This window comes from Apteryx mantelli, chromosome 2 (assembly GCF_036417845.1).
Source record: "Apteryx mantelli isolate bAptMan1 chromosome 2, bAptMan1.hap1, whole genome shotgun sequence".
Taxonomy (NCBI): Eukaryota; Metazoa; Chordata; class Aves; order Apterygiformes; family Apterygidae; genus Apteryx; species Apteryx mantelli.
In genome coordinates this window covers 81,589,531-81,613,883 of record NC_089979.1, presented here as the reverse complement: position 1 = coordinate 81,613,883, position 24,353 = coordinate 81,589,531, and the positions used below count along the sequence as shown (strand labels likewise).

General features: G+C 37.6%; 1 long non-coding RNA gene across 1 annotated transcript in view; it reads right to left on the bottom strand.

The window, feature by feature from the left end:
• Nucleotides 1-24,145, bottom strand: part of LOC136991390 (uncharacterized) — a 90,051-nt gene extending 65,906 nt beyond the window's left edge. The window contains exon 1 of the long non-coding RNA XR_010883589.1: nucleotides 24,136-24,145. This is a non-coding gene — a long non-coding RNA (uncharacterized lncRNA). The remainder of the gene's footprint in view (nucleotides 1-24,135) is intronic.
• Nucleotides 24,146-24,353: the final 208 nt, after the last annotated feature.

The following is a 24,353-nucleotide window of genomic DNA, read 5'->3' as shown; positions in this document are numbered from 1 at the left end:
ATAGGTGTTTTCCAGAAAATCAAGGCCAGCCAAATTTTGCATTTAAATAACTCACTCTGCTTCTATCTTCACTGCAAGTTTCATGTTCTTCTAATAGTGTTCTGTATACTTGTTATCAACTGAAATACCTCTGATAATAAACTTCAGCAAAATATATGAACATTAAACATATTTCCATGCAGTGATACAGTTTGGGCAGAAGGTTGCAGTAGAAGATCAGGCTGAAATACCCCAGGAGATGTGCAATTTTTGTTTGTTTGTTTTTTCACCCCGTCTTTGCCAGGAAGATTAACAACTACCCCAAAATATTTACAAATTTCAAAAAGCTTTGGTAATACAAAAGCTGTTCTCACAGATTCCCATCATTAATTGCAGCGAGGCTGATGATCTGCATTGTGAAAGAGGTTTTATCAAGATGCAGTGTCCTGGAAAACATTTCCATTCATTAGATATTTTATCTGACTCACTGCTTGGCAAAAATCAGTCATGCATTGTCATGGGAAGACCGACTATCTTACAGTCCCGGACCGCGTGGGTTTCATGTGGCACGAGGGAGGAGAGGAGGGGAAGAGGAGATTTACTGCATGACTCCACAACTTGTTTCAAAGACCAAAATTTACTACAGAAGCTGCAATGGTACAAAGCAAGAATTCTTGTTAACAGAAACTCAGCTCAACTAGAATAGTTATTTCTAATTACACTAAAAGTTATGCTAACAGTAACTACTTAGCAAACAGAAAAGGATAGCTAATTTATACTAACTGTAAATACCCAAATGAATGAACTAGGCAAACCAGTTCTGATCGATCTTACCCATGCGCTGCCTCAGCAGCCAACGTACACTCAATCCCAGGGAAGTAACTGCGGGAGGGCGTCCGCAGTCCCGAGGGGTTCCACAAACTGGCAGACCCGCTGTCACCCGCAAAGAGCCAAAGATGGCCTCTGGGGCCAACCTATTTGTACCCTTGGGGGGAAGGTGGAGGTGGAGTCGGAGGCCAGTTACAGTTCTCTTCACGCAGGCGCAGTCGCTGGCTCTTGGCTGCTGCAGGGTTCAACTCTCCTCCGTCGTTGTTATGACCATCGCACCCACAGTCATAGGCTGAGGGGTGGGGGGTGGCCGAGCACCCCCAAGGGCAGGCTAGCTGCCTCGCGCACTCTTCAGCACTGAAGAGAGGAGTTTGAGTGACTGTGGATGACTGCTTTACTCTTGCAGTGGGGGGCCCAAGGAGAGATCCCATGGCTGGGCTACGAAGGAGTTAATTCCAGTCAGCAATGGGGCCCCAGCCGTGAAAGCAGGTGTTATCTCTCAGGGTCCTGATGAGGAGGAGACAGTCCTGACCACAGCAATTGACACTGCCCCAGCGGTGAGAGGAGGCTTTTGTCTCAAGGTCCAGGTGGAGATAGTCCAGGCTGCAATTAACACTGTCCCAGCAGTAAGAGGAGGCTTTTGTTTCTCAAGGTCCTGGGGCCCAAGCAGGCCTTATCTCAAAGTCTTGACATCCTCCCTTTTGGAGTGTAAAGCACAGGAATTCAGGCTGCTTGTAACTGGCACCAAATGTGTATGGGGGGGAAGCTGGGAGCATCCCCCCACATGCATATTGACTATATTAGACAATATTCATATATACAAAATGTGTAAAATAAAGTGTAACAGAACCTTAAAATGAAAACTCATCATAGTTAACAATCAGCCTAAGATAAATTTAGTCCATAGTAGGATATACCAGGTTGTGTGCATGTATAAATGAATGCGAATCAAAATTGCACAGAATATTAGCATTTCTGTATTAAAATTAGTTTGCCAATATCTTCATGGTTTGGTATCAATTATTTGAAAGTAATGAGCTACAAAACATAAATAATTTGTAACTAAAAGTCTTACCAAGAATGTGTTTAGAAAAATAGCTACAATATGTGACATCTTGGTACAGCATTTCCCACAAATGATATCTAGATCATGCATTTTATGTTTCTTCTGTTCATTTCATGAAAGGCAAACAATTGCCACAGACTAGAATAGTTGCACTTAATTTGCAACTATATGGAACTGCAGTTCCTGCTAGAAGAACCATTTAAAGTGCTCTCTTTTAGTAATGATACTGAAATAATTGCAACATTACTAAAAACACCAATGCTTTCTACTTCAGTTTCACCTTTCAGCTGATTATCTCAAAGAGATTTTAAAACTAAGGGAGGCAGTCATTGTTATGTACTTAATATAGGAAATGATGCACATGAGGGGAAAAAAGGCTTTTATGAGCACACACTGAATAAGCAGCGGAAACAGTAGTATTAATTCCACTATGTTTCTGTCTTCACTGGAAATTTCCTCAATGCCAGGCGTGCAAACATAAAGGCATAATCTTTTTTTTTTTTTTCATTATTTTACATTTGTGACTAAAAATTAAAAATAAACAAAATCAAAAAGCTTTCTTGAATATATACTAGACCGAAAAACAGAATGCACAAAGGGGATAAAAAAGAGCTAAAATTTAGAAAGCACAAATCCAGGCAATGCTTTTTAGCATTAAAATGAGTTCCAAAATAGTTGTAGGACTGAAAAGAAAAACAGCTATATGAATGTAGCAGTATATGCTCTTAGCTCTACTTTTAGAAGTTCAGAGATAAAACGGAACATGATGCAGCCTGTTGTAGAGATCCTCAGCTGACCTTCAGCTAGCTAGTAGCACACCACAATATGCTGCACAGATACTAGTTACCATCTTGCAGTAATACAGTTCAGGGAAACAATCAGGCTAATATAGCGATTAGGAGCAACTCTGGTTCCAGAACCAGTTCTTTTGCATTAGCTTGAGCATTCCTGCATTGCACCAGTATGGCATGGCCTTTGTTTTTTTTTCCTGGGTGTTGTGATTTAGGTGGTTGCTGGGTGCTATGGCCTCTGGTCTCACTTCTGAACTCAATGCTGACATGCTACATCTTATTGGGAAGTTTCACTTAACAGAGCATTAGAAAATACCATTAAATACTGTTAAAATGCTCTGTAAAAACTTAATTAGAACTGTATTTTCCCTACAAATATTTTCTTATAGAAAATACTGAATGTTAAAAAGGGAAGTGTTTTACCAAAACAAGCCAATTTCAATGAGGTTTTCTAACGCAAACCAGTCTGACTTTCTATCCTTGTCCCTCTCTGAAAACTGGCCTAGTTTAAGCTTCCAGGCTGGTGTCCAGTTTGCCCTGCTGACTCTCCAGGAGGATGGATGGAAGATTCTAGAAAGAAATTGATGTTTTGAAATCCCTCTCTTGGAAAATTACACTATGTCCAATATTGTTATTCTAACTTAGAAAAAAATCATTCATTTTTCATGAAAATGAATGAAAAAATTCCAGTTCCTACATAGTGCTTTGAAAAAAAAGAGGGTATCATCTCCTCAAAGTATCATAAGGTTTTTTTAATGACAAAAGGATTCAAAGACCTGTAGTTTTGACTGCCTCCTTGTATCTCCTGTATTTGGATTATTTGAGAAAATAGCAGACTGATAGGTATTTATTAGGAAAGTAATTGAGCATAGAACAGCATAAATCACAATGTAAATCCATACTGTGGCTGCATCATGCATACTGAATGCAGTGCTGAGCCCTCTCTCTCAAGGAGGATAGAGTGGGACAGGAGCTGAAACAGGTAAGAGCAATAGTAATTTCTTACGTAGGATTACAGAGACAAGAACTCTAGCTGGAAAAGGGACAATCAAGGAGCCATTCTAGTTACTAATAAAATAACTGACTTGGAGAAGGTGAATATGAAATTATTGTTCATAGTCCAGCAGAGCAAGAACAAGGGAGTACTGGATACAACTAAAGGTGCCAGATCCAAAACAGAAATGCGTACTTAAATTTGTAATTCATTTCTACAAGATATTGTAACTGCTCAAATGTTAATTGGACTAATTATTGGAAGAAAATTCCATGAAGTAGTATGAGATAGAAAGACACCTTCTCTGGTTCAAAACCACTTTGAGCCACGAACAGCTGAAGGCTAGAAAAGTATTCAAGAGATGCAATACCACATGCTGCCTTCAATTATCTTATTTGAACACGTACTACTGGATACTACCAAGGAAACCAAATAGGTCTTTGGCCTGGATCAGCCTTTTTATTTTATTTTTTTCCTTTTCTTATTCACCATATGCACAGGAAAAAAAAAGGCAAGGTAGTAGTTTCAGGAACCAGGGTGTCCTGAATATATTCCTTATTGCACCTCCAGATTTCCTCTGACATTGAGCAACCCATTTATCCCTTCACTACATCCGTTCACTATGCATAAAACAGAGATTAAAAATTTTCCCGTATCAATCATGGGGGGTTGAAAACAAATACATTAATAGTTGTGAAGGACTATGATGATATAGACCACTAAGGGTTTGAGAAAATCACAAGTGAGGAGAAAAAAATCCCTGTAAGATATGAATTGCTCCATATTCTTATAATACATCAACACTGGAGAGCAAAAATATTCAATGAAACAATAGCACGTGCTTTCATTGACTATCTAGAGTTGGTTCCCTTTTTTATGGCACTGAACCAAACGGCAAAGCACTTCGTGACAATTTACTGCAGATTCTTCTTGCAAAGGGAAGAAATCACTGAAAAACTCTTTACTCTGACATTCCTGCTTCTACCTCTGGTGTTTTCAATGCAATACTGTTAGCATTAACATACATGGGAAGAAGTACAATTAGCAGAACAGCTGCTCATACTCACTCCAGCACATGAGCTGTCATTTATCTCAGAATTTAAACAAGTCTAGCTGCACAAAAACCCATGTTCACGCTGTGGTTTCTTTCATCCTCCCACTCCTCCTGTTTCTGCTTGTTGTATCTATGGTTCTGACTCATCTTTTACTAATTAGGTTGCGAGTTCACCGAGAGATATTGTCCTTTCTACAATAACCACAAAATGGTGGTCCAACTCTGTTGTATATATAGGGTATACACAGCATAAACAGGGTAGAGGCTGGCTATACTAGCCAGTCAACATAGAGGTTGTTGACACTTGTAAAATAATGTCCTTTCTAGACAGTCTCCCTTCATCCTGCACTCACATTCTAGAATGAGAGAGCTGTCAGACCGCAATCCTTATACACTTTTCTACTTACTTATTAAATTTACTATCAGAGTATGCCTCAGGGTGTGAAATCTAGGCCATCTAGGGCCTGTTTTCTTTAAAGACTATTGCTTCCTATTTTCATAGCCGCTGTTCTAGGTGGGTGGCAAAACCTAATCTAAGCCAGCAGCAGCTAGTGAAGGCAGTTGTTCTAAATATTTATTTCTTGACAATGAAGTAGCATGTCTGCCCAGAAGAAAGAAGAATGTGAGGAAGTGTGTAAGCTCTGATGGAGTAGTTGGGAGCAGAGTGTCATTCAAAGATGTGAAGACAACCTTGTCACTGTACAATGAACTGTTAAACAAGACTCAGAGTTTTGAATACAGGTTTCAGCCGGCTTAGTTGTTAGAGGTACAGCTCTAGAGAAAGATGGAAAAAACAGTTAAAATTTGAAATATAAAGTATTTATGTTTTTATTTTGACAACATCTTTTGTCTTGTTTCCCTTGCACTTCAGAGATTGCACAATGAAAAAAATTTGACAATGTTTTAGATAGAGCTGTGGATGAAAACAACTGCCCTTTTTGAGGCAAAGAAGTAAGCTGAGATGAGCTGGAGCTGTGCTGAAAAATTACCCTGCTGCCTTGAAGACAAAGGAAGACAGACACACAGGGAAGGGGAGAAAAAAGAAGTAAAATGCAGTTTGTCTGTGATGCTTACTCCTGTTTGTAACCTCGCTGCTTCAGACTGAGGCAGCCACAAGCAAAATTATATGTGTCAGACTGTTTAAGACAGTCCATGTAGTTGTTTTTCTGGTCACAAGCTCACAATAGTTTTGACTGACTATATCAGATCCATATTAAACAAAACACAAAGGAATAGGAAAAAAAGAAAATATGGTGAGGTTGTGAAAAGGTGGTTAGAAGACAGGAGTTAGACATGAAACGTTACGTGTTCAGGACACAGTCTTAAGCTTTAGCCAACAGCAGTGCCATGTATCAGCTGGGTCCTTCTGTGCAGGTTGTTGTTCTCAGGGTATCTTTCTGGAATGGTACAGAGAAGGCAACATTTTCTCATGCTAGATCCTGAGGTGCCACAAAGTGGTGGACATGACAGCTGTGATTGAAAAGCTTATTTGCTATCGTCTATAAGAAACTAAGCAATTTCTTATTGGGATCAGTTTCAAACTAGGGACACCCAAATTGAGAGAGAATTTCACCCTTTTTGCTTTATCAGTTAAGTCTATATCCAGGATATAAGCCTTGGTCCCTTGATTTTCATTTCCACACTTATTTTGCTTAATAGAAGTGAGTTGTGAGTTTAGGTGTTTTTGCTTAGATTCATCTTTTTTCAACTTTCCAACTTTTGTTTGTTTTCAATGTATAATTGCATGCAACAAATCAAGACAGACTTTTGTTATGTTGGAGAGCTTATAATATAGGCATAAGCAAAATATGGAAAGGAGTAAAAAATGACAGAATAAAAAAGGAAGAAAAACCACAAAGGTGACAGAAAAAGAGTAGAGTGATGGGGAATGATAACTGCCGATTTATGTATCCATTTCACACTTCTAGAGGAATTTGAGCTTGAAACAAATGAGCAACTACTGTGGTGTAAAACCCTTGCCTCAATCCTCTTCAGTACCAGAAGGCTGAAAGGTGGCTAAAGTAAAATCATTTTTCTTTAACCCCTTTTCCCAAGGAGTTCTGTGGAAGTACTGATCACTAACTTTGATGCCTGCACCAGGCAAATTGTTAGAAACTGTAATAATGAGCAGAATTTAGTGGATAAGTGAGATGTACTGGAAAGGGACAACATGTCTTTTATATGACACAAAGACATGACAGACCTGCTGGAGCCCCCTGGAGAAGTCAGTATGCACACGAATATGAGAGATCTACTTGGATTTCCAGGAAGTTTTCAATAAGACTTTTCGCCAATAATTCTTAAAGAAATGAAATGGCCAAGGGATAAGAAGCCTTCACAGGGATAAAACACTGGTTGAAAGATAGAAGCCACAGTACAAATTTTCATTTTCCATGATGCAGGAAGGTCACCAGTGGAGTCACCAGGAGGGATTTGTGCTCCGCATTATGTTCATCACTGATAAGGAAATGTCAGAAAGGTAACCAAGTGTGTTAACAATACAAATCAATCAGAATAGAGAAGACAAGAGCTGACTGCAAAGAACTGAAGGAATACCCTTGTTAATAATTGGGCAAAAATTGGGAAGCTGAAATTTAGTGTAGATAAATATAGAAAGTGATGTACTGATGTATAAAAACAAGCTTAATTTTTATCTATGCAATGATATGCTGACAGCTTCCAAATTATTAGGCCTGAGAGTGTTCTTGGCATTTTAATAAGCAGTTAAATGAATGGAAAGCTTAAGTTCAATAGAAGTAAAACTATGCAATATTAAAAGTTATTAGAAAATAAAGAGAAAACAGATGAGAAAATATCATTATGTCGCTGTACAGATCCATGGAGTATCAAATCTTGAATAGCATATGCAGTTCCAGCCTTTCTTTCTCAAAGAGGGTATACTAAAGGTCAGCAAAGATGATAAAAGCTATGAACAGTTCATACAAAGAAGAACTGAATAGATTAGGTCTCTTGAGCCTAGAAGATAAATGACTAAGTGGGAAATGATAAAGGAATACAAGATCATGAATGAAAGGAGAGGTTGAATATGAATCAGTTGTTCACTGTTTTCCAACACAAGTATTAAGAATTGCCAAATGTAGTAACAGGGGCACAGTTCAAAACAAGGAAAACAAAATATGTGGTTAAGCTGTGGAACTCCATGCCATATCACAGAGTAGAAGCTGATAGTTAATATTCATTCAGAATAGGACTGGACAAATTAATGGAGATAAAACCCATGCAGGACTATTAAATACAAAGGAGCCACACCCGGGAGCATCTGAGACACACATCGCTAGGATCCGAGAGATTATTCAAAAGAAATACAATTGCCTTGAATTAAATCCTTTCCTACAAACCTGCTAATGGCCACTGTTGCAAACAGGATACTGGAACATATGGAGCTTTGCTCTGCCTCAGCATGGCATATACCCAATCTTCTGAACCTCTGCCTGCACTATCAACTGAAGATTAATATAACTGTTCAGCTATACTCCTAGAATGTCATTACACTCACAACAAGGTTGTTTCACAGACTTACACTGCTACCTGCCCTTGCTGTAAGGGTAACTTTGTATAATTTGATAAGAAGGTGCCCTCTCTTACCTTTGTTGATAAAGGTCACACCATGATGCACAAAAGGTGAACGGAAGATGATGACGATGACCAGTCAGGTGAAGCAATTTCAAAAGCATTTATCTAGTACATGCAGTTATCATTGATTTTGCAGCTGAGTCATTCACTTTTGCTGGCCATAATATGATTGTGGACAGTAGTATGTTAGTATGTTAGACAATGTTAGTACTATTCCAAACTATCAAAATATCCCACTGAGGTATCTCTGGATTCACTGAAATTTGTAGTAATTTGATTCAATTCTTATAATGTTCTGAATTGGCTCATGATGTCCAGTATCCTGCTTGCTTACAGAGTTTTCATTTTTTGTTTTTTTAATCAATGCAAGATGTACACCTAAAGGAAACTTATTAATTTTCCCATCCACATTTTTTCCACCTCAAAAAGTGCTTTTTAATCATGTCTTCTAAAACTGCCCTCCCATTCAGCCCTGGTGCATAACTGAATTTAGTTTGAATTACAGGGTTTTTTTTTCTACTAAGATAAATATCAGGAAATTCTCAGACTATGTCAAGAACAGACAGATAAATTGTCCACGTGTGGAAATCAAATGACAATTTCTATGTGCCAAAGGTGAAATGTTTTTAGAAGAGCTACCTAGTATCATATCTGCCCTTCCTTTAGATCCTTTCAAAAAGGACGTGAGAGAGAGAATTTATCATGTGAATCCACAACTGAAACAGAAGCCTGTGGGAGACACTAGGCAACTTCACAACTCACCAGGCACACGTACCAACTACTGTGCTTGCACGTGGATCTCAGAAGGTTTCATAAATCATGCCTCTTACCTTCCCTCACCTAATGTGCTCCAACATGAGCAACTATTTACTAAAGCTTCAGTACTGCAAACTCTATCCTACAACATTTGCATTTCTATCTGCATGTGATGCAGATATGTGCAAAGGATGAATGAATCCTACAGCCATTAATCTCTGCTTGCATCATATCTATCCCCTCGGAGTCCCTCTTGAGATACGTGAATATAACTACCTGGCCCTGTTGGCTAAGTAAATAGGATTTTGAATTACACAGCCTCTCTGTGGTGTCTGTTGTTGCAGCACTGCAATTAAGGGTACTTTTTAGAGGTGTAGATTATAGGAGGAAATCCCTTAGATGATAATCATTGTATTAGGAAAGTTTCTATAGAAAAGATTTTGCATGCTCACAAACAGGATGTATAATGCCTTTGGCTTTCAGCTTACACGGACAGTATTTCTATTTAAACTATCACATTGTGCATATTGATTCAATACACATAGTTGGGTGTGTAGAGCTAACTATCTTTTATTGTCATTTGTTGTATATTTGTACGGAAAAATCAACTTACGGAGCTGTAAGCATGGCACTGTAGCTAAACACTTATATAGACTCATTTCTAGAAAAAAATGTTACTGCTTTATACTGTTCTGCTATTTGTATTTGGCTGTTTGTTTTTAAAGCAAAAACATTAATCATAGATTGTGAGACTAAAAAAATACCATTTTTTGTTATATAATTTTCCCCATCAATCTATTCACTGTGCAGAGTGCTCTTATACATTCTTTTTAAGTAATTACCAATACTGCAATTATTCAGGAGACTAATAGCCAAAATTTAAAGAAATGAAGGCACACAGAGCTACTAAGCGAATCTATTCTTACTCTAAGATGCCCTCAGAAAGATACTATGGAGCTAGATGATAAAAAAACAAACAAACTGTGGAGCATATGCATCTATCTTTTAAAAATATCTGAGAGAACAGTTAACAGATCATTAGGAAGAAATGTCTACTATTGTTCCAGTATTAATATAAATAATTCTTCCTTTTTCAAGGTGCAATGCCATTAGAGTACAAGTAACACCTGTATAGAAAACCACCAGGTAAACAGTGCACTGTATATGTGAAGAGTTACAGATCATTTATTCTTTCAAGCATCAGAAAATCCCTGAACATTGTAAATACAAAACAAATGCTTGCTTTAGCCCATACATATTCATTTTTAATTCTGATATCCAGAAGCAGTAAAACTAGACTAACTCACTTTCAGGAAACTCCAGAGTCATTTTAGCATAATTTTATTACTTTGAAAATACTGCACAACTCAGGAATGGCTTTGGCCATATCTTATGCTGTCAGTGGGTAAATGGCTCCATAAAGTAAAGCTTCCCGGTGGATAGACTTACATACTGCAGTTAGAACTGGCAATTCCATAGTCATTTTTACAGCAATTTACCCTTGCATTAATAGTGTGGGGTTTATTAGTTAACTGCATACAACCAACAGGTTATATTGAACATTTAAGCATTCATTGGATAAGATATAAGGGGCACATGGATAAGATATGAGGGGCACATGGATAAGATATAAGGGGCACATGTGTAGCACTCTTTCACCACCTAATTGCCCTTGTGTCAGGTTTTGAAACAGTGTTTTTATTTTACTGATACAGCATAAGAGCTGCAATAAACTAGTATTCAGAAATTCAAATGATTTAGTAAATACTGCTAGTGTGGCAAGTCCTGCTTTGCAAAGTTTGCAGAGTAATGAAATCAATGAAAGGCAATCCCCTTTCTGTTGCATAACAGTGAGAAGAAAATTGAGTATGCATTCTTTCACGTAGAATTGGAAAAAACCTCAGAGACTCAGACTGATAGTCTCCAGTTTCAGTAACTTATTCTGAGAATGAAAAGAGATATTGGAGAAACAGACAAAACAGTGCTTGTCATTTTTGTGAATAAAACTGAACACCAATATCATGTCTGCATACCATTAAGTAGAACTAAGGAAGGACCAAACTAATACAGTGTGCAAAAGCCAGGATGCAGCATGACAGTTTCATCTCTTGGACAGACACACAAATGCAGACACACAGAAAAAAAAATGAAAAGACTTAGTTTCCTGTTTTTCAGAAAAGAAGGACACAAATTCTTAGACCTTCTTGTTAAAGTAAAAGGCACTGATCCCATTTGATATGGCAAAAAAAAAAAAAAAGTTAAAGGCTCAAAAAACAAAGAAAAAAAGTCTTGCTTATATACATACTTGAAGTCAGAAAAAGGACCCTTCACTGCTTCTTTGCCCATAACCCACTGGACTCTTGAAAGTAAATATTGCAGGGAAAAACTACTTGGTTAATATGGTTTAAACCAAATCAGGATTGAAGGTTACAACGTGGAGCATGGTAGCATCCCCACAGCACACTGTCTAAAAAAATCATACTGTCACCAAATAAATTGCCTCCCACTTCCAAAATCAAAGGCTACATTTCAATAGTCAGTGACTGGCACTTGAGTTGACCAAGCCTGAGTATGAGTGTTCCCCACCTAGGACAATGCTTCCTCCAAGTTTGTATGCTCTGTCATGGGTAACAAGGAAAGTCCATCATAGTTCACAGTACAGAAATGAGGAAAAAACAAAAGCAAAACCCTCAAAACTTTCTACCTTATTATGGGATAATTTATCAGCTCCTTGATGGAACCTGTTGGGGAGCACTAAGGAACTACTAGCTCCTAACCAATATTGCAAAATATATCCATTTTAATTCTGTTTAAACCTATGGCTTAGCCTCCCACCCATACCTTCTGCTATATGAACAAATGGGTTTCAAGCAGATGAGGCTGTGCCTAAGGGTTCTGTGTATGACAGAAAGAGTTGGAGTCAAGTCCTTTATAATAAATATGACTGAAAGCAACAGTACAGATATCTAAGAAGGAAGGTAACTGAAGTTAATACATACAAAGATGTCAACAAGGGTTGCTTGCAAGAGTAAAGTGTTTGATACAGTAAAACTTGCACATTTATTTCAATTCATTACTAAAGGTCAGTAATTACTTCTCTTTGCACTTGGTGAAGTTTTCCAAACCATTATTTTCACCAGATTTTCCAAGAAAGAATAATAAAACCAAATAAATTTTTCCCCTGACTATTGAGATATCTGAACTAAATGAAAATAATGTCAGATTAATAGTAATTTTTAAAGGAACAAATATTGCTCCAAAGCTATACTTTTTCCTCCGCATTCAATATTCCTTTCCTCCAATGGAAAACAGACAGTAATAATTGAGGACATAGTCTTAATAAGTTTCATATCTTATAGAATAACACCATCCAGCAATGTACAGGTTCAGTAAGAGTAAGATACCTGCTGTGGTGGAGGCTGTGTTTCCCAATAAAAAGACCTTACACTTTGAGTATACAAGGTATTAGTCTTACAAGGCTTAAACCTGAATGAGAAGGTACTGTCATAACTAAGTGCATCTGTTAAGAATTTGCAAACCACAAAAAATTGTGCATGAACCCAGCAGGATTAAGTCATAAGAACTTCTGTACACCTGGTTTCAGAAAAAGTTTATTTTTCTGCACTGTAATATCTTTGCAAATCAACATTGTTTGACAATGTAGCAGTCCTGTATTTCTCATTTTTAATCCTTCAACAATATAGCGAGTAACCATCAGCCCAATTTTCTCAAAGAAATAAATTTAAAATCCTTTATCAATGTTTGAATAACTTTTTAAAATTGTTATTCAAAGACAAGAAACTCAAAGGCAACTCAAAGGACTTACATAATGAATGAGAAAGGTCACTAACATTTTCTCAAGTTTAATGACAAACATGGTAACTCCTCAGTATTCTGCATACTAGCTTGGTGTTTGGTGGAAGATTTCAGCAGTTGTGGTTATACAGCATTACTGACAACAACAATTGGTTTAGAATTACAGATTTCAACATATACAGCATTTGAGAGAAGCCTGGGGAGAAACAGATGTTTTTGGTTGACTGATGGCCACACAGTCCTTGAGTCTGTCTTCGCCAGGTGGCTGATTTCACTTGCACTAACAAGAAAACCCTTTTATTTCTTCTCTGTGGGAAAGAAATTCAAGTCCAAGCACAGAGCCGATTGCTAGGGCCTTGCAGGGCCTTTGGTTGGGAAACCAGCCAACTGAAGATCCAGGCACACAAGGAAGTCACTGTATTAGTTGAACTGCAGGAACTTCACCAGCAGCAAAACAAGGAAGCATGACTTTGTTTAACCCTGAAGCAAGAACAGGATTGCTTTGTATCTACAACTAAAGGGTGTGCCCACAAGTAAAGTACCATGTATCAGTTAGCAAAGTAAAGCTTACTGTGGGAACCTAAACTTAGGCATCATTGTGTGCATCTGTCATTGTGTGCTCTTTAAACCCCTACATGACTAAATGGTCAGAAACTCCAAGATCAGGAAGTCTTCCCTACCAATAACCTTGGGCAAACCCCATCTGATTCAGAGGCCATGGCCTTCTGAACACTCTAATGGTTTTCTTCCGTTTCCAAGATCCATCCATCTTAAGCTAAGGACACAGGGAGAAAACCATAGCAAATTGAAGGAAAGGCAGGCATTTGACAACATAACAGATTTAGCTCTGAGCCGTCCAGTGTGACATCTGCCATTGTGAGTATGATGTTAAAACAGATTTTGGAGCTGTATTTAAAAAACAAACAAATAAACAAAAACAACAACAACAAAAAAACCCCACAAGACAGCCAAGAAGCCATGAGTCAATACGCATCACTTGCCTCAATCTCTGATCTCTTCTGTAGTTTGGTGCTGATGGTATTGCTCAGCACAACTGAATGCATTACTCTTACACAGACACATCCTCTTGTGTTTGAAAGAGGGTACTTGGCAACAACTTTGCCCTCCTTACCGAGGTTTTAATTTGCTTTTGGATCCGAAATTCCTCTGATCATGGCTATGAGCACCATTCAGCATAATCACATTCAAAGGAAGTGCTAGCTTCTCTGCAAACAAAGCCTTAAGACAGGTGAAAACTTCCTGCCCTATTGCAGCTTGATTTTATTTCATTGATGGTTGTTTGCTCATGTTCTGCCTACGTACCTACCTGCAAAGTTACGAGCAAGAGCTATTTTTATCCCCAAACGTGCTCTCAAAGCATGCACTCACTCATCCTGACTTTGGCATCTCAGGGTGGAAAGCAGGGACATGAATTCAAATAACTCATTCTTTATCGAATTTGGTTGAAGAAATCTAGTTACTAAGGCATAGGTTGCTGTCTTTATCATCATGCATCTCTACAAAGGTTTATTTTTTATTTAGCATAGAAGAAAATGAAAAGAAACAATACTTTTTATCTGTCATAACATTTCAGAAGCTTGTTTTTCCTACAATCCACAACAGGTAACTAGCAATTCCTCTAATCTAAATAGGAAGCTGGGATACTGAAGAGGGCACTAGACTGCTTTGCAGAAACAAGGCGTAAATTTAACCTAAGCCCCAATAAAATGATGCTTATTTCATAAGTATTTAATCTAGATCTTCTTGGCATTTGGCAGCGTCAAAGCAACTAGGGGACGTTTCCAAACCTTTAGGTACTTGCAATTAAGATGCACAGGAAAAAAATTAAGGGAAGAAAGTGATGGGGGAAATTTTTGGTTTCAACACTGATAAGTAAGATTCAAGTTTAACTCAGCCCAAGATGTCATGATGTCTTATTTCTTATTATGGTGAAAAACCTACAAGAAAAATACACTTTGAATCAAACACAACATTTTGTCCCAATTTGACCCTGTTGAGGAAAGCAATGTAACGGTATTACAGTAACCTGAGAAGAAAGACACTGGCATCCTCCTCCCCCCAAATCCTTTGTCACATGAAGTGTTCACAACAGTCAGGATTGCTTTAATAAGTAAAAGGTAATGAGCTACAGAGTTTTATCCAATCCTTAGTATGTTTGTTAATTTAGCTAGACTGCAGAGATTTCACAAATAGGCAAAATGCAGCTGCTGTTTCACAGCAAACTGAACCAACATAACTACCATCCTTTGCAATCATACCTTCTCCCATAAACTTGGTTGAGATGACCCATCTCTTCACTTGCCTCTGTGCAATTTCATGTTGTAGTAGCCCAAAAGGGAAGACCCCATTCCCACCTTCCTTTACCAAACTGTTCACTCTCATCACTTTACTCCAGCTCTAGAATTCATCAAAATATTCCAGGAACCAATTTTGCTCATTAATTTAGCAAAGAAATTGTATTTCCTGCCAGTGAGTGAATTAAATGAGTTCTTTAAAAAGGCCTACCTAAGTAGGTAGTTAGGCCAGACCTAAGTTGGGCCCACTCAGCCAAGAGTGGGGAAAGGGACAGAAAGAGAGAAACAAGGCAACATCTTCTCTTTGGTGGCTGTTACATCCCTTCAGCTCCCTAATAAAATACAGCTTGAGTTATCAAAGGGCAGGACAAGTTTTATCCCCTCCTGAAGCAAAGCATCCTTTGCTTGTCTGAAAAGTACAGGAGATGACATTTCGTATAGCAAAGATACCTTTCCATCTCCAAAGAAGTTAAATTATATTTATTTTAATTAAGAACAATGGTCATACTGTGTCTTAAAGAAAGAGATAAACAGCTGATCAGAAAGAAAGATGAAATCTGTCCGGTCTATGAGGAAAGTTTCAGATGGAAGACTTCCTACAAAAGGCCTCTTCCACCAAAGATCAGTTCTACTTAAGGCCCTTTAAGACAAAATATATCAACATCCCACGGACTCCTTCAGTCCATATATTCTCACCCCTCTCTTGCATTGGTGTTCATGTGACCAGTCACTGAGCTGGTTCAGTGACCTGATCTAGCTGAAGAGTTACCAGACAAAGGAAAAAAAAAAGAAAGAAAAAAAAAAAGGATTACGGGGGGGGGGGGGGGGGGGAACGGGGGGGCCGGGACAAAAAAACAAAAAACACACACCAGACCAAATAAACAACCACTCTGCCTCCAAGCCTAACTAATTAGTTAATGAGCTAGTCAGGGTTAACAAGAGCAAGAAAGAGATCGACTCCACATGTACTCTTCAACATTTTGCTGAGTAGAGCAGAATTTTTATACCCTGTTCTGCCTTACCCACCTTATATTATAAACCAATCAATTGGCCTGCTCATAAATCTAGTTTCTGCCTGACTGGAATGATTTCAAGGGACAACAGAATCCCATGATTAAAAAAACTGATAAACAAACAATTCCAAAATATTAAACCTCCCAGGGTTATACAAGTCACACTGGATCTTCCCTCCAAGTTTACTGTCAGCAATTTGTACATGTTTATTAGACATGTATTATACTAATAGTGTTTACAAGTTGCTCTAGTTAGGAAAATAGTTTATAAACAAATAAAACTATTTCACAAAAGAATGAATCTCAGTAATGAAATACTATATTTACGTAATCTGTTTTTCATTTAAAGGAAATGAATGAATTTTATAACAGTTAAAAGCTAAATAGATTCAGGGGAACAGATACCCTAATTCTGAATACACATTCCAGTTACAATATTGAAAAATTTATTGAATGCTGTCTGCTTGGTATTTTAATTGTAATTGATTGATTTTATTTCCTCAGATCACAAGCTCATTGCATCTACTTCTACAAAGTCCCACATGGATACATCAGTAATTTTTTAGTTGAACTTGCTTTGTCTCCTTCCTTCACAACATGGAGATACACAAGAAGAGGAGAAAGGCTGGCTGGTGATGAAAAATGCAGAGAACAAGAGTAGCAAAAAAAGGGAAGAAAATGTGGAATGGAGATACAAATGGAGTCCAAAAAAACCACGCTGAAAGAAGACACAGCACAAAGTTATTAGGAAAAAAAAAAAAGAGAAACAACTAAGAGAAAACATTCCTGCTTTATGACAAATTTCTAAAATTTGCATAGTTGTTTTTTGTTCTGTAGTGGTAAGAGCGTGCTCAAAGTTGGGGCTATACCCCCCCCCCCAAAAAAAAAAAAAAAGCAAAGGAGCAATCAAAGCATAAAAAGAGAAAATGGCCTGCACATTAAGGTATTTGGCTGGCAGGGAAGATTTTTATGTTCAACTCTTACCTTTGTCCAGTGGAGAACGAGACAATCTATGCAAATACTGTAGCAGGTTATAGAACAAACCTCTTTGCAAGTTCTTTCCCTTTTCCCCTTTGGCCCAATATTTATGAAATAGCTTTACCTGAAGCCAAAACTCAGAAGTGCTGGGAGTTTTATTAAACTCTTACAGAACTCCTGTGAGAGTGTTATGTTTTACTATGCTACGCTAGTTTGCATTCTTTCTCTGAGAAACATTCCCAATTCATACTTCATTAAAACTGGTAAGTTGCCAATAGCAATGCACTTTGATGAAACTCTGATTTTTCAGTGGAAAAAAAAAATTGCTAGAAATGTTTTGACTAACTCTCCCGAGGCCATCATTTCACACGACAGAGTAAACCAAGCTAACAGCTCAGTGCTACTGAAAAAGGCTCCAGAGATCGAGGGCCACCGTGACAAGTTTGGTATGGGAAGGTCTCCTATGTGTCACAGATCCTGGAGTCCTGGCAGCTGCCTGGTGACACTGGCCTTCTTGTGAGATTCACATATACCGTCAGTAGTGACCAGAAATGCCAGGTTTTGCAACCTGGCTGCAGGGGTTAATGAGAATTCTTTGTTGTGGAAGCAGTGTATTTTCAAAACACAGTTTCTTTGTGTATTGTCATCCGGCACTGCTGACTTGTGAAATATGGAAGCTTTTGGTTGCAGCACTGTTAGGACTCAAAGACCATTGAAAAAAGCCTTGGCTTCCACTAACTGGAATGTTTCCCTTTTTCTTCCAGCTCTATCACAATTTACAAAGCCTGTAACAACTCTTAGGCAGTGAACAATCTCCTGAGATTATCTGGCTCCTGAAAATTAGCTCTCACATGAAATGCATACACTTTATAATCCTGTGTTTGTAAAAAAACAAGAACAGGAGGCACAGACTATCCTCTTCTCTTTTAGAAGTGGTAGCATACTAATATTTGTACACACATACTGAAAAACTCACCTGAATGACAACTGAAATACTAAGCATAACCAATTTTCTGCTTTCTTTATGTCTGGAACAAATTTGGTTATTCCATACATAATTCCAAACAGATCTTCACATGGTGATGCATCCCACATATCATGTAACAACCTAATATTCTGGCCACCTTTGCAGAACTACTTAGTTTACTGTGCCTAATGCTAGCAAATATTAGAAGTATGCAAATGGACATTAACTATCAGCAAACATGAAATGCAGTACTTTTTTTGGAAAGTTTAATTTAAGTCTCTTGCTATCTCACTGTGTTGCATCTTCACGCAGACCTGACCTATTCTATCGAAAAGTGTCAGAGGTTACTCAGACTGCTTGCAGTCTGACATTTTCTTGACATTGCAAATTCATAAGACTTGGACTAGACAAAAAGGAAAAGACTGGCATAAGAGCTAGCCAGCAGAAAGTTAGATGCTTTCCCTAGCTATGCCAGCTGAATGCTCCTTAAAAAGACAGAAAAAAAAAGAAGAGGCGGTAGAAAAGTAAACTTCAGACCCACTAGAACAATTAATCAGCTTTAGAAAGGTATCATGGAATAATCAGAGAGCAGACATCCATTTAGTCAGTAAGATTATTTTTTCTGACTGAGGATGGATTGAAAGAGACATTCATCATTGAGTTATATAGTGTAAATTTGGACAAATTCCAATGTAAATATAGAAAGAAAGCATTATTTTCCTTTGAGTATACATCTCAGTTTTTACAATGCTGTGGAAGAATTGCTTTTTGCAGAGTCAAACAATGACAAATATTTTGATTTATGCTGTGCACAGTATTTTTTCTATATATATATATACACGCACACACAAATCTATAAAAAAACCCTCAGAAGACTCAAGCAAAGCATTAAAGAACTGAAGGGGAATGGAGACATGGATGATTTCTTAATATTCCTTTTTAAAATCAGTGGTTTGCATAGAAGCCGTGCCCTAGTCTGGGCTCTTCTAAACATAAACTCCTCAGGGACAAAGTGTCAGACCTGCAATTGAGTTATGCATGTTTTAATTTTGGTTAGTTTTGAAACTGTACTAAGTAAACTAAAATTCACAATTTCACAATAAACTGAATATAAAATGAGATTTAAGATTGTTTAGCATACTAATAAGACTATCAGTGTAATAGAATAAACATGAGACAATTAAAGAGGATTATTTTCACTTCCTAGTGCTGGTAGATAGGCAAGGATTCATTCCTGGACATTTAATGATTTTCTTTTCCTGTATGGTCTATTAGTATTGCAAAATTTTCTGAGACAGATGAAAAATTATGCATGTTAGTTCCACAGCACGTCTCAGAGGAACAGGTTTCTCATTATTTTACTGAAATGATTTCTTGCCTATCAGCCAAGTCTTTGCTTAGGTATATAGTGTCCCACCATCTCATTTTACCTTTAATTGTACTCATGGGAGAACATTAGTGTCACTAAGTTTAATAAGGGACCTCTGATACCATCTAGTTACTTTTCTTCTGCTAGTGCTCCCTCTGTTTTTCATTCAGGCAGGATAAAATCAGTTTAATTGAGATCAGTATTTTAAAAATATAGCAAAAATCAAATTAGTCTCATGAAGAGGTACAAGATGCAGCTAAGTTGTTGTAGTGCATGGGCTAGGCACAGTCTTAATAGCAAGTGATAATGTTGTTTTCTGAATTGCCCCTTCGCTACACAGAATTTTATCGACTCTTCCCTGCAGGCCTATTTTCAGTTTGGACAGGAAACCAACATGGTCTGACATATTGTCTTACTGAAAACCATTTTCTTATAAACTCCAGTCCTGGTTCTTTAAACAAATGAAGAACTAAACCAATGAAAGACATGAATCTTCCAACACTCAGAACTGCAGTAGCTGTAACCCTCAATTTAGCACCATGATTTCCTGAACAAAAGCTGAGAAGAGTTACACATCGGACAATTAAATTCACTGAAGTACTTTCAGGTTACTGCTGGTAGAAAGTAGGATACAAAGAGATGCATCTTAAATCCACTAGGAAAATAGTAACCTTTTCCTGAACTGCAAAAAGGCACTTCTGCCTCTGTAAGATCACACCTTCCATCTTTATCTTGGGGAAAAAAGGAAAAACAAACAAAACAACAACAACAACAACAAAAACCTCACACAGTTCATCAAGCTTCTTTTCAGAACAGCAGTTCCAATTTCAGACTCCTAGAAGACACAGAGTCAGTTTTCTCACTCTGGTTGAAGGGTAGAGACAGTCATGGCCCTGAGCACATCTCCCCTTACGCTACTCTTCCTTCACTTGGGATCTGGTTCTAAGGTGAGGATCTCACCCTTGACCCCTTCCTGAGCTACAGTTTTGGCTGCGTCAGGGCCATTCCTCTACTTGGCCATGCACCTTGTTGATCCAGATCCTGACCAGGCAGACTGAGGGCCTGTCCCATCCCTACAAACTTGTCTGGTGATCACTGGACTGTGGCTGACCTTGGTTATTATCTCCAGACCTGATCCTGACTTGTTGACTTGACTTCCCAGGTTGACCTCGGACCTACCTCATCACTGTCGACTTTTCTCATGATCTGGGTTCTCAGTTGAAGTTGGCTACCATCACCAGACCTGCCCTGCTTGCCTCGTTCATGTACTGTGGGACAGGGCCCTTGCCAGTGAGGCCACTGCCTCTGCTGGCTGTGTTGTCACACTCAGCTGCTGGCTCCCTTTGCTTAGGGAGCCAGCAGTCCTTGCTGTTCCTTGACAAAGGCTACATTCTATTTGAGATTATACACAATCATTAAAAAATAAAAAAAAGAACACTTATACATCAAGATATAAAATTCCTCTGGAATAGGTTTATTTCAGCACATTTTTCAATAGGGTTTAAAATTGAGGTATTCCATGTTTAGCTGAAAACCTCAAATTATTGAGACATAGATCAGTATTATTCATAGCTTTGCTTTAGCCCAATATTGTTTAAGTATTTCCTCTAAAATAGTTTCTCCTCTTGTTCCAAAGATGATAAAGAGTTTTAAGGCTCTAAATGTTGCACTCAACATCTACTGAGGCACATGTTTTAATCTTAAGCACAAGGTGATTATCTTTATAGGTGAAAGATAAGGAAAACCACATTAAAAAGAGGAAGGTTCAAGTATTTAAAGGAAACAGCATTTTACTGTCATATAAATTTTTCAGTGAAGTGTACATTTGAACAGCCCTTATAATTCCATAAATTTAAGACTGATGGAATGAAGCATCTTTTAAAATTCCTCTCTCCCATGGAAAACTGACTTAAAAGTGAACGCTCTTATTAAGCCATCTTTTGTATGAAATGATAGCTTCTCTGTAGTACATGTGGAACCTAGAACGTGGAAATTTGGAACTGGAAATTAAATGGAGTATAAAACTGGAACCAAATATTCTAGTTTTCATTAATTTCTAGATGGAATGGCATCTCCCAACATTAATATTAGCATTAGTAATTTCAAGTTTTAAATCATTATCTACATTCAAAACAGCATTTCACTGATGTTTTGAAAATACTCAGCAAACAATGGATTATTCTCATTTTGGCTGATGCAATAATGAATCACTCTCAGAAACACAGCGTTTCTGTGGTTTAAGGCATCACTAACCATTGAGATAAAACCTGGATATTTCAATTAATTTTTTTTTTCAACACAAGAGAAGCTAATGTATATTCTTCTAAATGTGAGGAGCTATGACAACCTTTGGGAAATAAAACACCTATCCCATTAGCTGAAACAATCCAATGATCCACATGAATTTATAACAAGTAATAATATGATATATTTCTGTTACTTCTACCTCTGACAGCAGTCACCCTGCTGCTTTCTGTATTTTCACAGTCTTTAGTGACACAAAAGCTTCAAAAATTTCCACTTAAAAATTATGATAGAATTACTTTCTGATCTTCTCCAATTTGTATGCTTATTCCAGAGAGTCAGCAGAAACTGAAAAACTTCTGCAAAAACTTCAGCGATCACTGTTACCTTTACTAATCCATTAAAAATTCTTTTTCTACTCATGCAAATCCAAAGTCTTTTTAGTGTGTGTACTGTGGCTTCATGAGGGAATGTTTCTACCACAGATACCGTCAGTGATGATCCACCTTGGAGCTGTAACTTGACAAAACTAAGAACTGCAAAGCTATACTTAGGTTCAATCTTAGATCACAATTGCTTGTGAGCTGTGAAGTCTCTGCAAATTGGGCCAATAGTTCCCAGACACTGGGTTATAATTGGCCATAAATTAACCTCATGTTAAATAGATCGATTAAAGTAATCTTTAGAACCAAAAGGTCAAATACACTGGGCAACCCTTGCATGAGGATTTTCAGGCAGGTAGAATAGTACAGATATATTGGAAGTGTATTTTAAACTCTTTTTTTAGCAATTCAGCAACAGTTGAAATAATTTCTGCATAAAGCCTAGAAAGAAATTTAGGGTTCTTTGCTTCTTAAAAGTGGTCCATAAATGTAAGCTATATTTATTTAAGCTCTAGTATGCACAACTTGGTTTGAAAGAACAGTGGGTCTGTGGGAAATTTAATTGCTGTCAGCAAAGAGCTACTTAGTTCATTTCAGGCACTGGGGAGTTCCTCTCGGGGAGTACGGAACTAAAGCTCCTTGTTGTATTCTTATCAGGTTCCTAAGTCAGCAGTACCAGCCTAGGAGCTGAGGAGTCATAACCCTTGATTTTTAAAAGACCTTTTTAATCGGGGTTCTCTGTTGACTAATTCTGTCCCCAAGCTACAAATAAGCTTTTTTTATCATTCCAAATGTATAGATGGCTCCATCAGCCACAGGTTGTGGAGCCCTTCCTGTAATTTCCACAACAACTCATGACATATAATGGCAGCATAAAAAGGTCTTAACAGAGTCTGGACTGAAACTTCCTGACACACTCGACAGGTACGTCCATACACTCTGTGAGGTCTGCAAGGAAGAGCTGGCTTCCTATCAAGTCCCAAAGCCTAAAGGTGCACACTGAACTCTTTCAATAAACTTTACTAGTGCCCATACATAACAAGCATACGCTATTTTTATAAACATTAGTGAATCTTTCAAAAAAACTGCTTCCTTACATTACCTTTTCTAAGAAGAGTAACAAATGCAGAAGCAGAGAAATAAGATATCATATTTTAACAGGCAGAATTGCAAACCAGTAGTTCCATCCCTGTTTTCAGTTCACATGTTCAATTCAGTATAGACTCCAAACACTGCAAAAAGCGATTTTTTCCTCCTTTGTTTTACATTTTTTTGTTGTGGAAGAAAGGGGTTTCTTCAGGTGAATTCTACACTGAAAACAAAGTTTATCAAATCTTATATTGCTAAGGACTGCTATAAAGACTTGATTAATCCATTCAGTTTTTCCCTTATTTGTGAAACATATGAGTCAAATAAGAGAAAGGGTCTTTCACAAAAGGTCAGAAAGTCACCCAAGGAACTGAGAAGTTCCAACTGCCTCTTATTTCAGTAAAAATTGAAGATGCTGGCTTCTTTAAAAGGATTATTTTGAAAGTGTTCTCTATGCAGGTGTAAATAATTAACAGAAGGACAAACACAATAGTTCTTGGGATCTTAAAGGAAAAAGAGAAGCCTAACTGGAAAAAATAAAGAAAAAAACTTTTGTTCAGATTTTTGTCTTCCATGAAATAAAATTATAAATGTTTGTGTGTTAACCCAAAACATTTTGTTTGCCTTGAAACAGAATATTTTGTTTCCTGGCTTTAATAAGCCTTTTTCACTTTATGTATGTCTTTGAAGCACTTTGGAAAATGCCGACATTAAACACATCTGTATTTATGTACTCTCAAGTGAAACTTATAAAAGTTAAAATGAAAATCAGTATTTTTAGTTTTGATTTTTTTCCGAGAATGCTGACAGTAAGTAAATATGCATATTGTTGTACTTCCCTGTAACTTCCTTTTTCAGTTAATTTACTGTTTATTGGGGAAAAAGGTAATCTTACTTACCATCCGAAAACATTGGTGTTTTCTCAGCTTGATCATCTCTTTTCATCTTCTTTTCCTGTGCAAAATATGCGCTTTGGCAACACAGAGAATAGTATGGTGACAAGAACTTGTGGCTGACGATCAGCAGTTTTAACTGGTTTAATAAGTGTTCTGGGAAGAAGTTCTGTCCGATTCAAACTCCTCCTCTCCTACATCAAGGTATTTCAGTACTTCCTCTC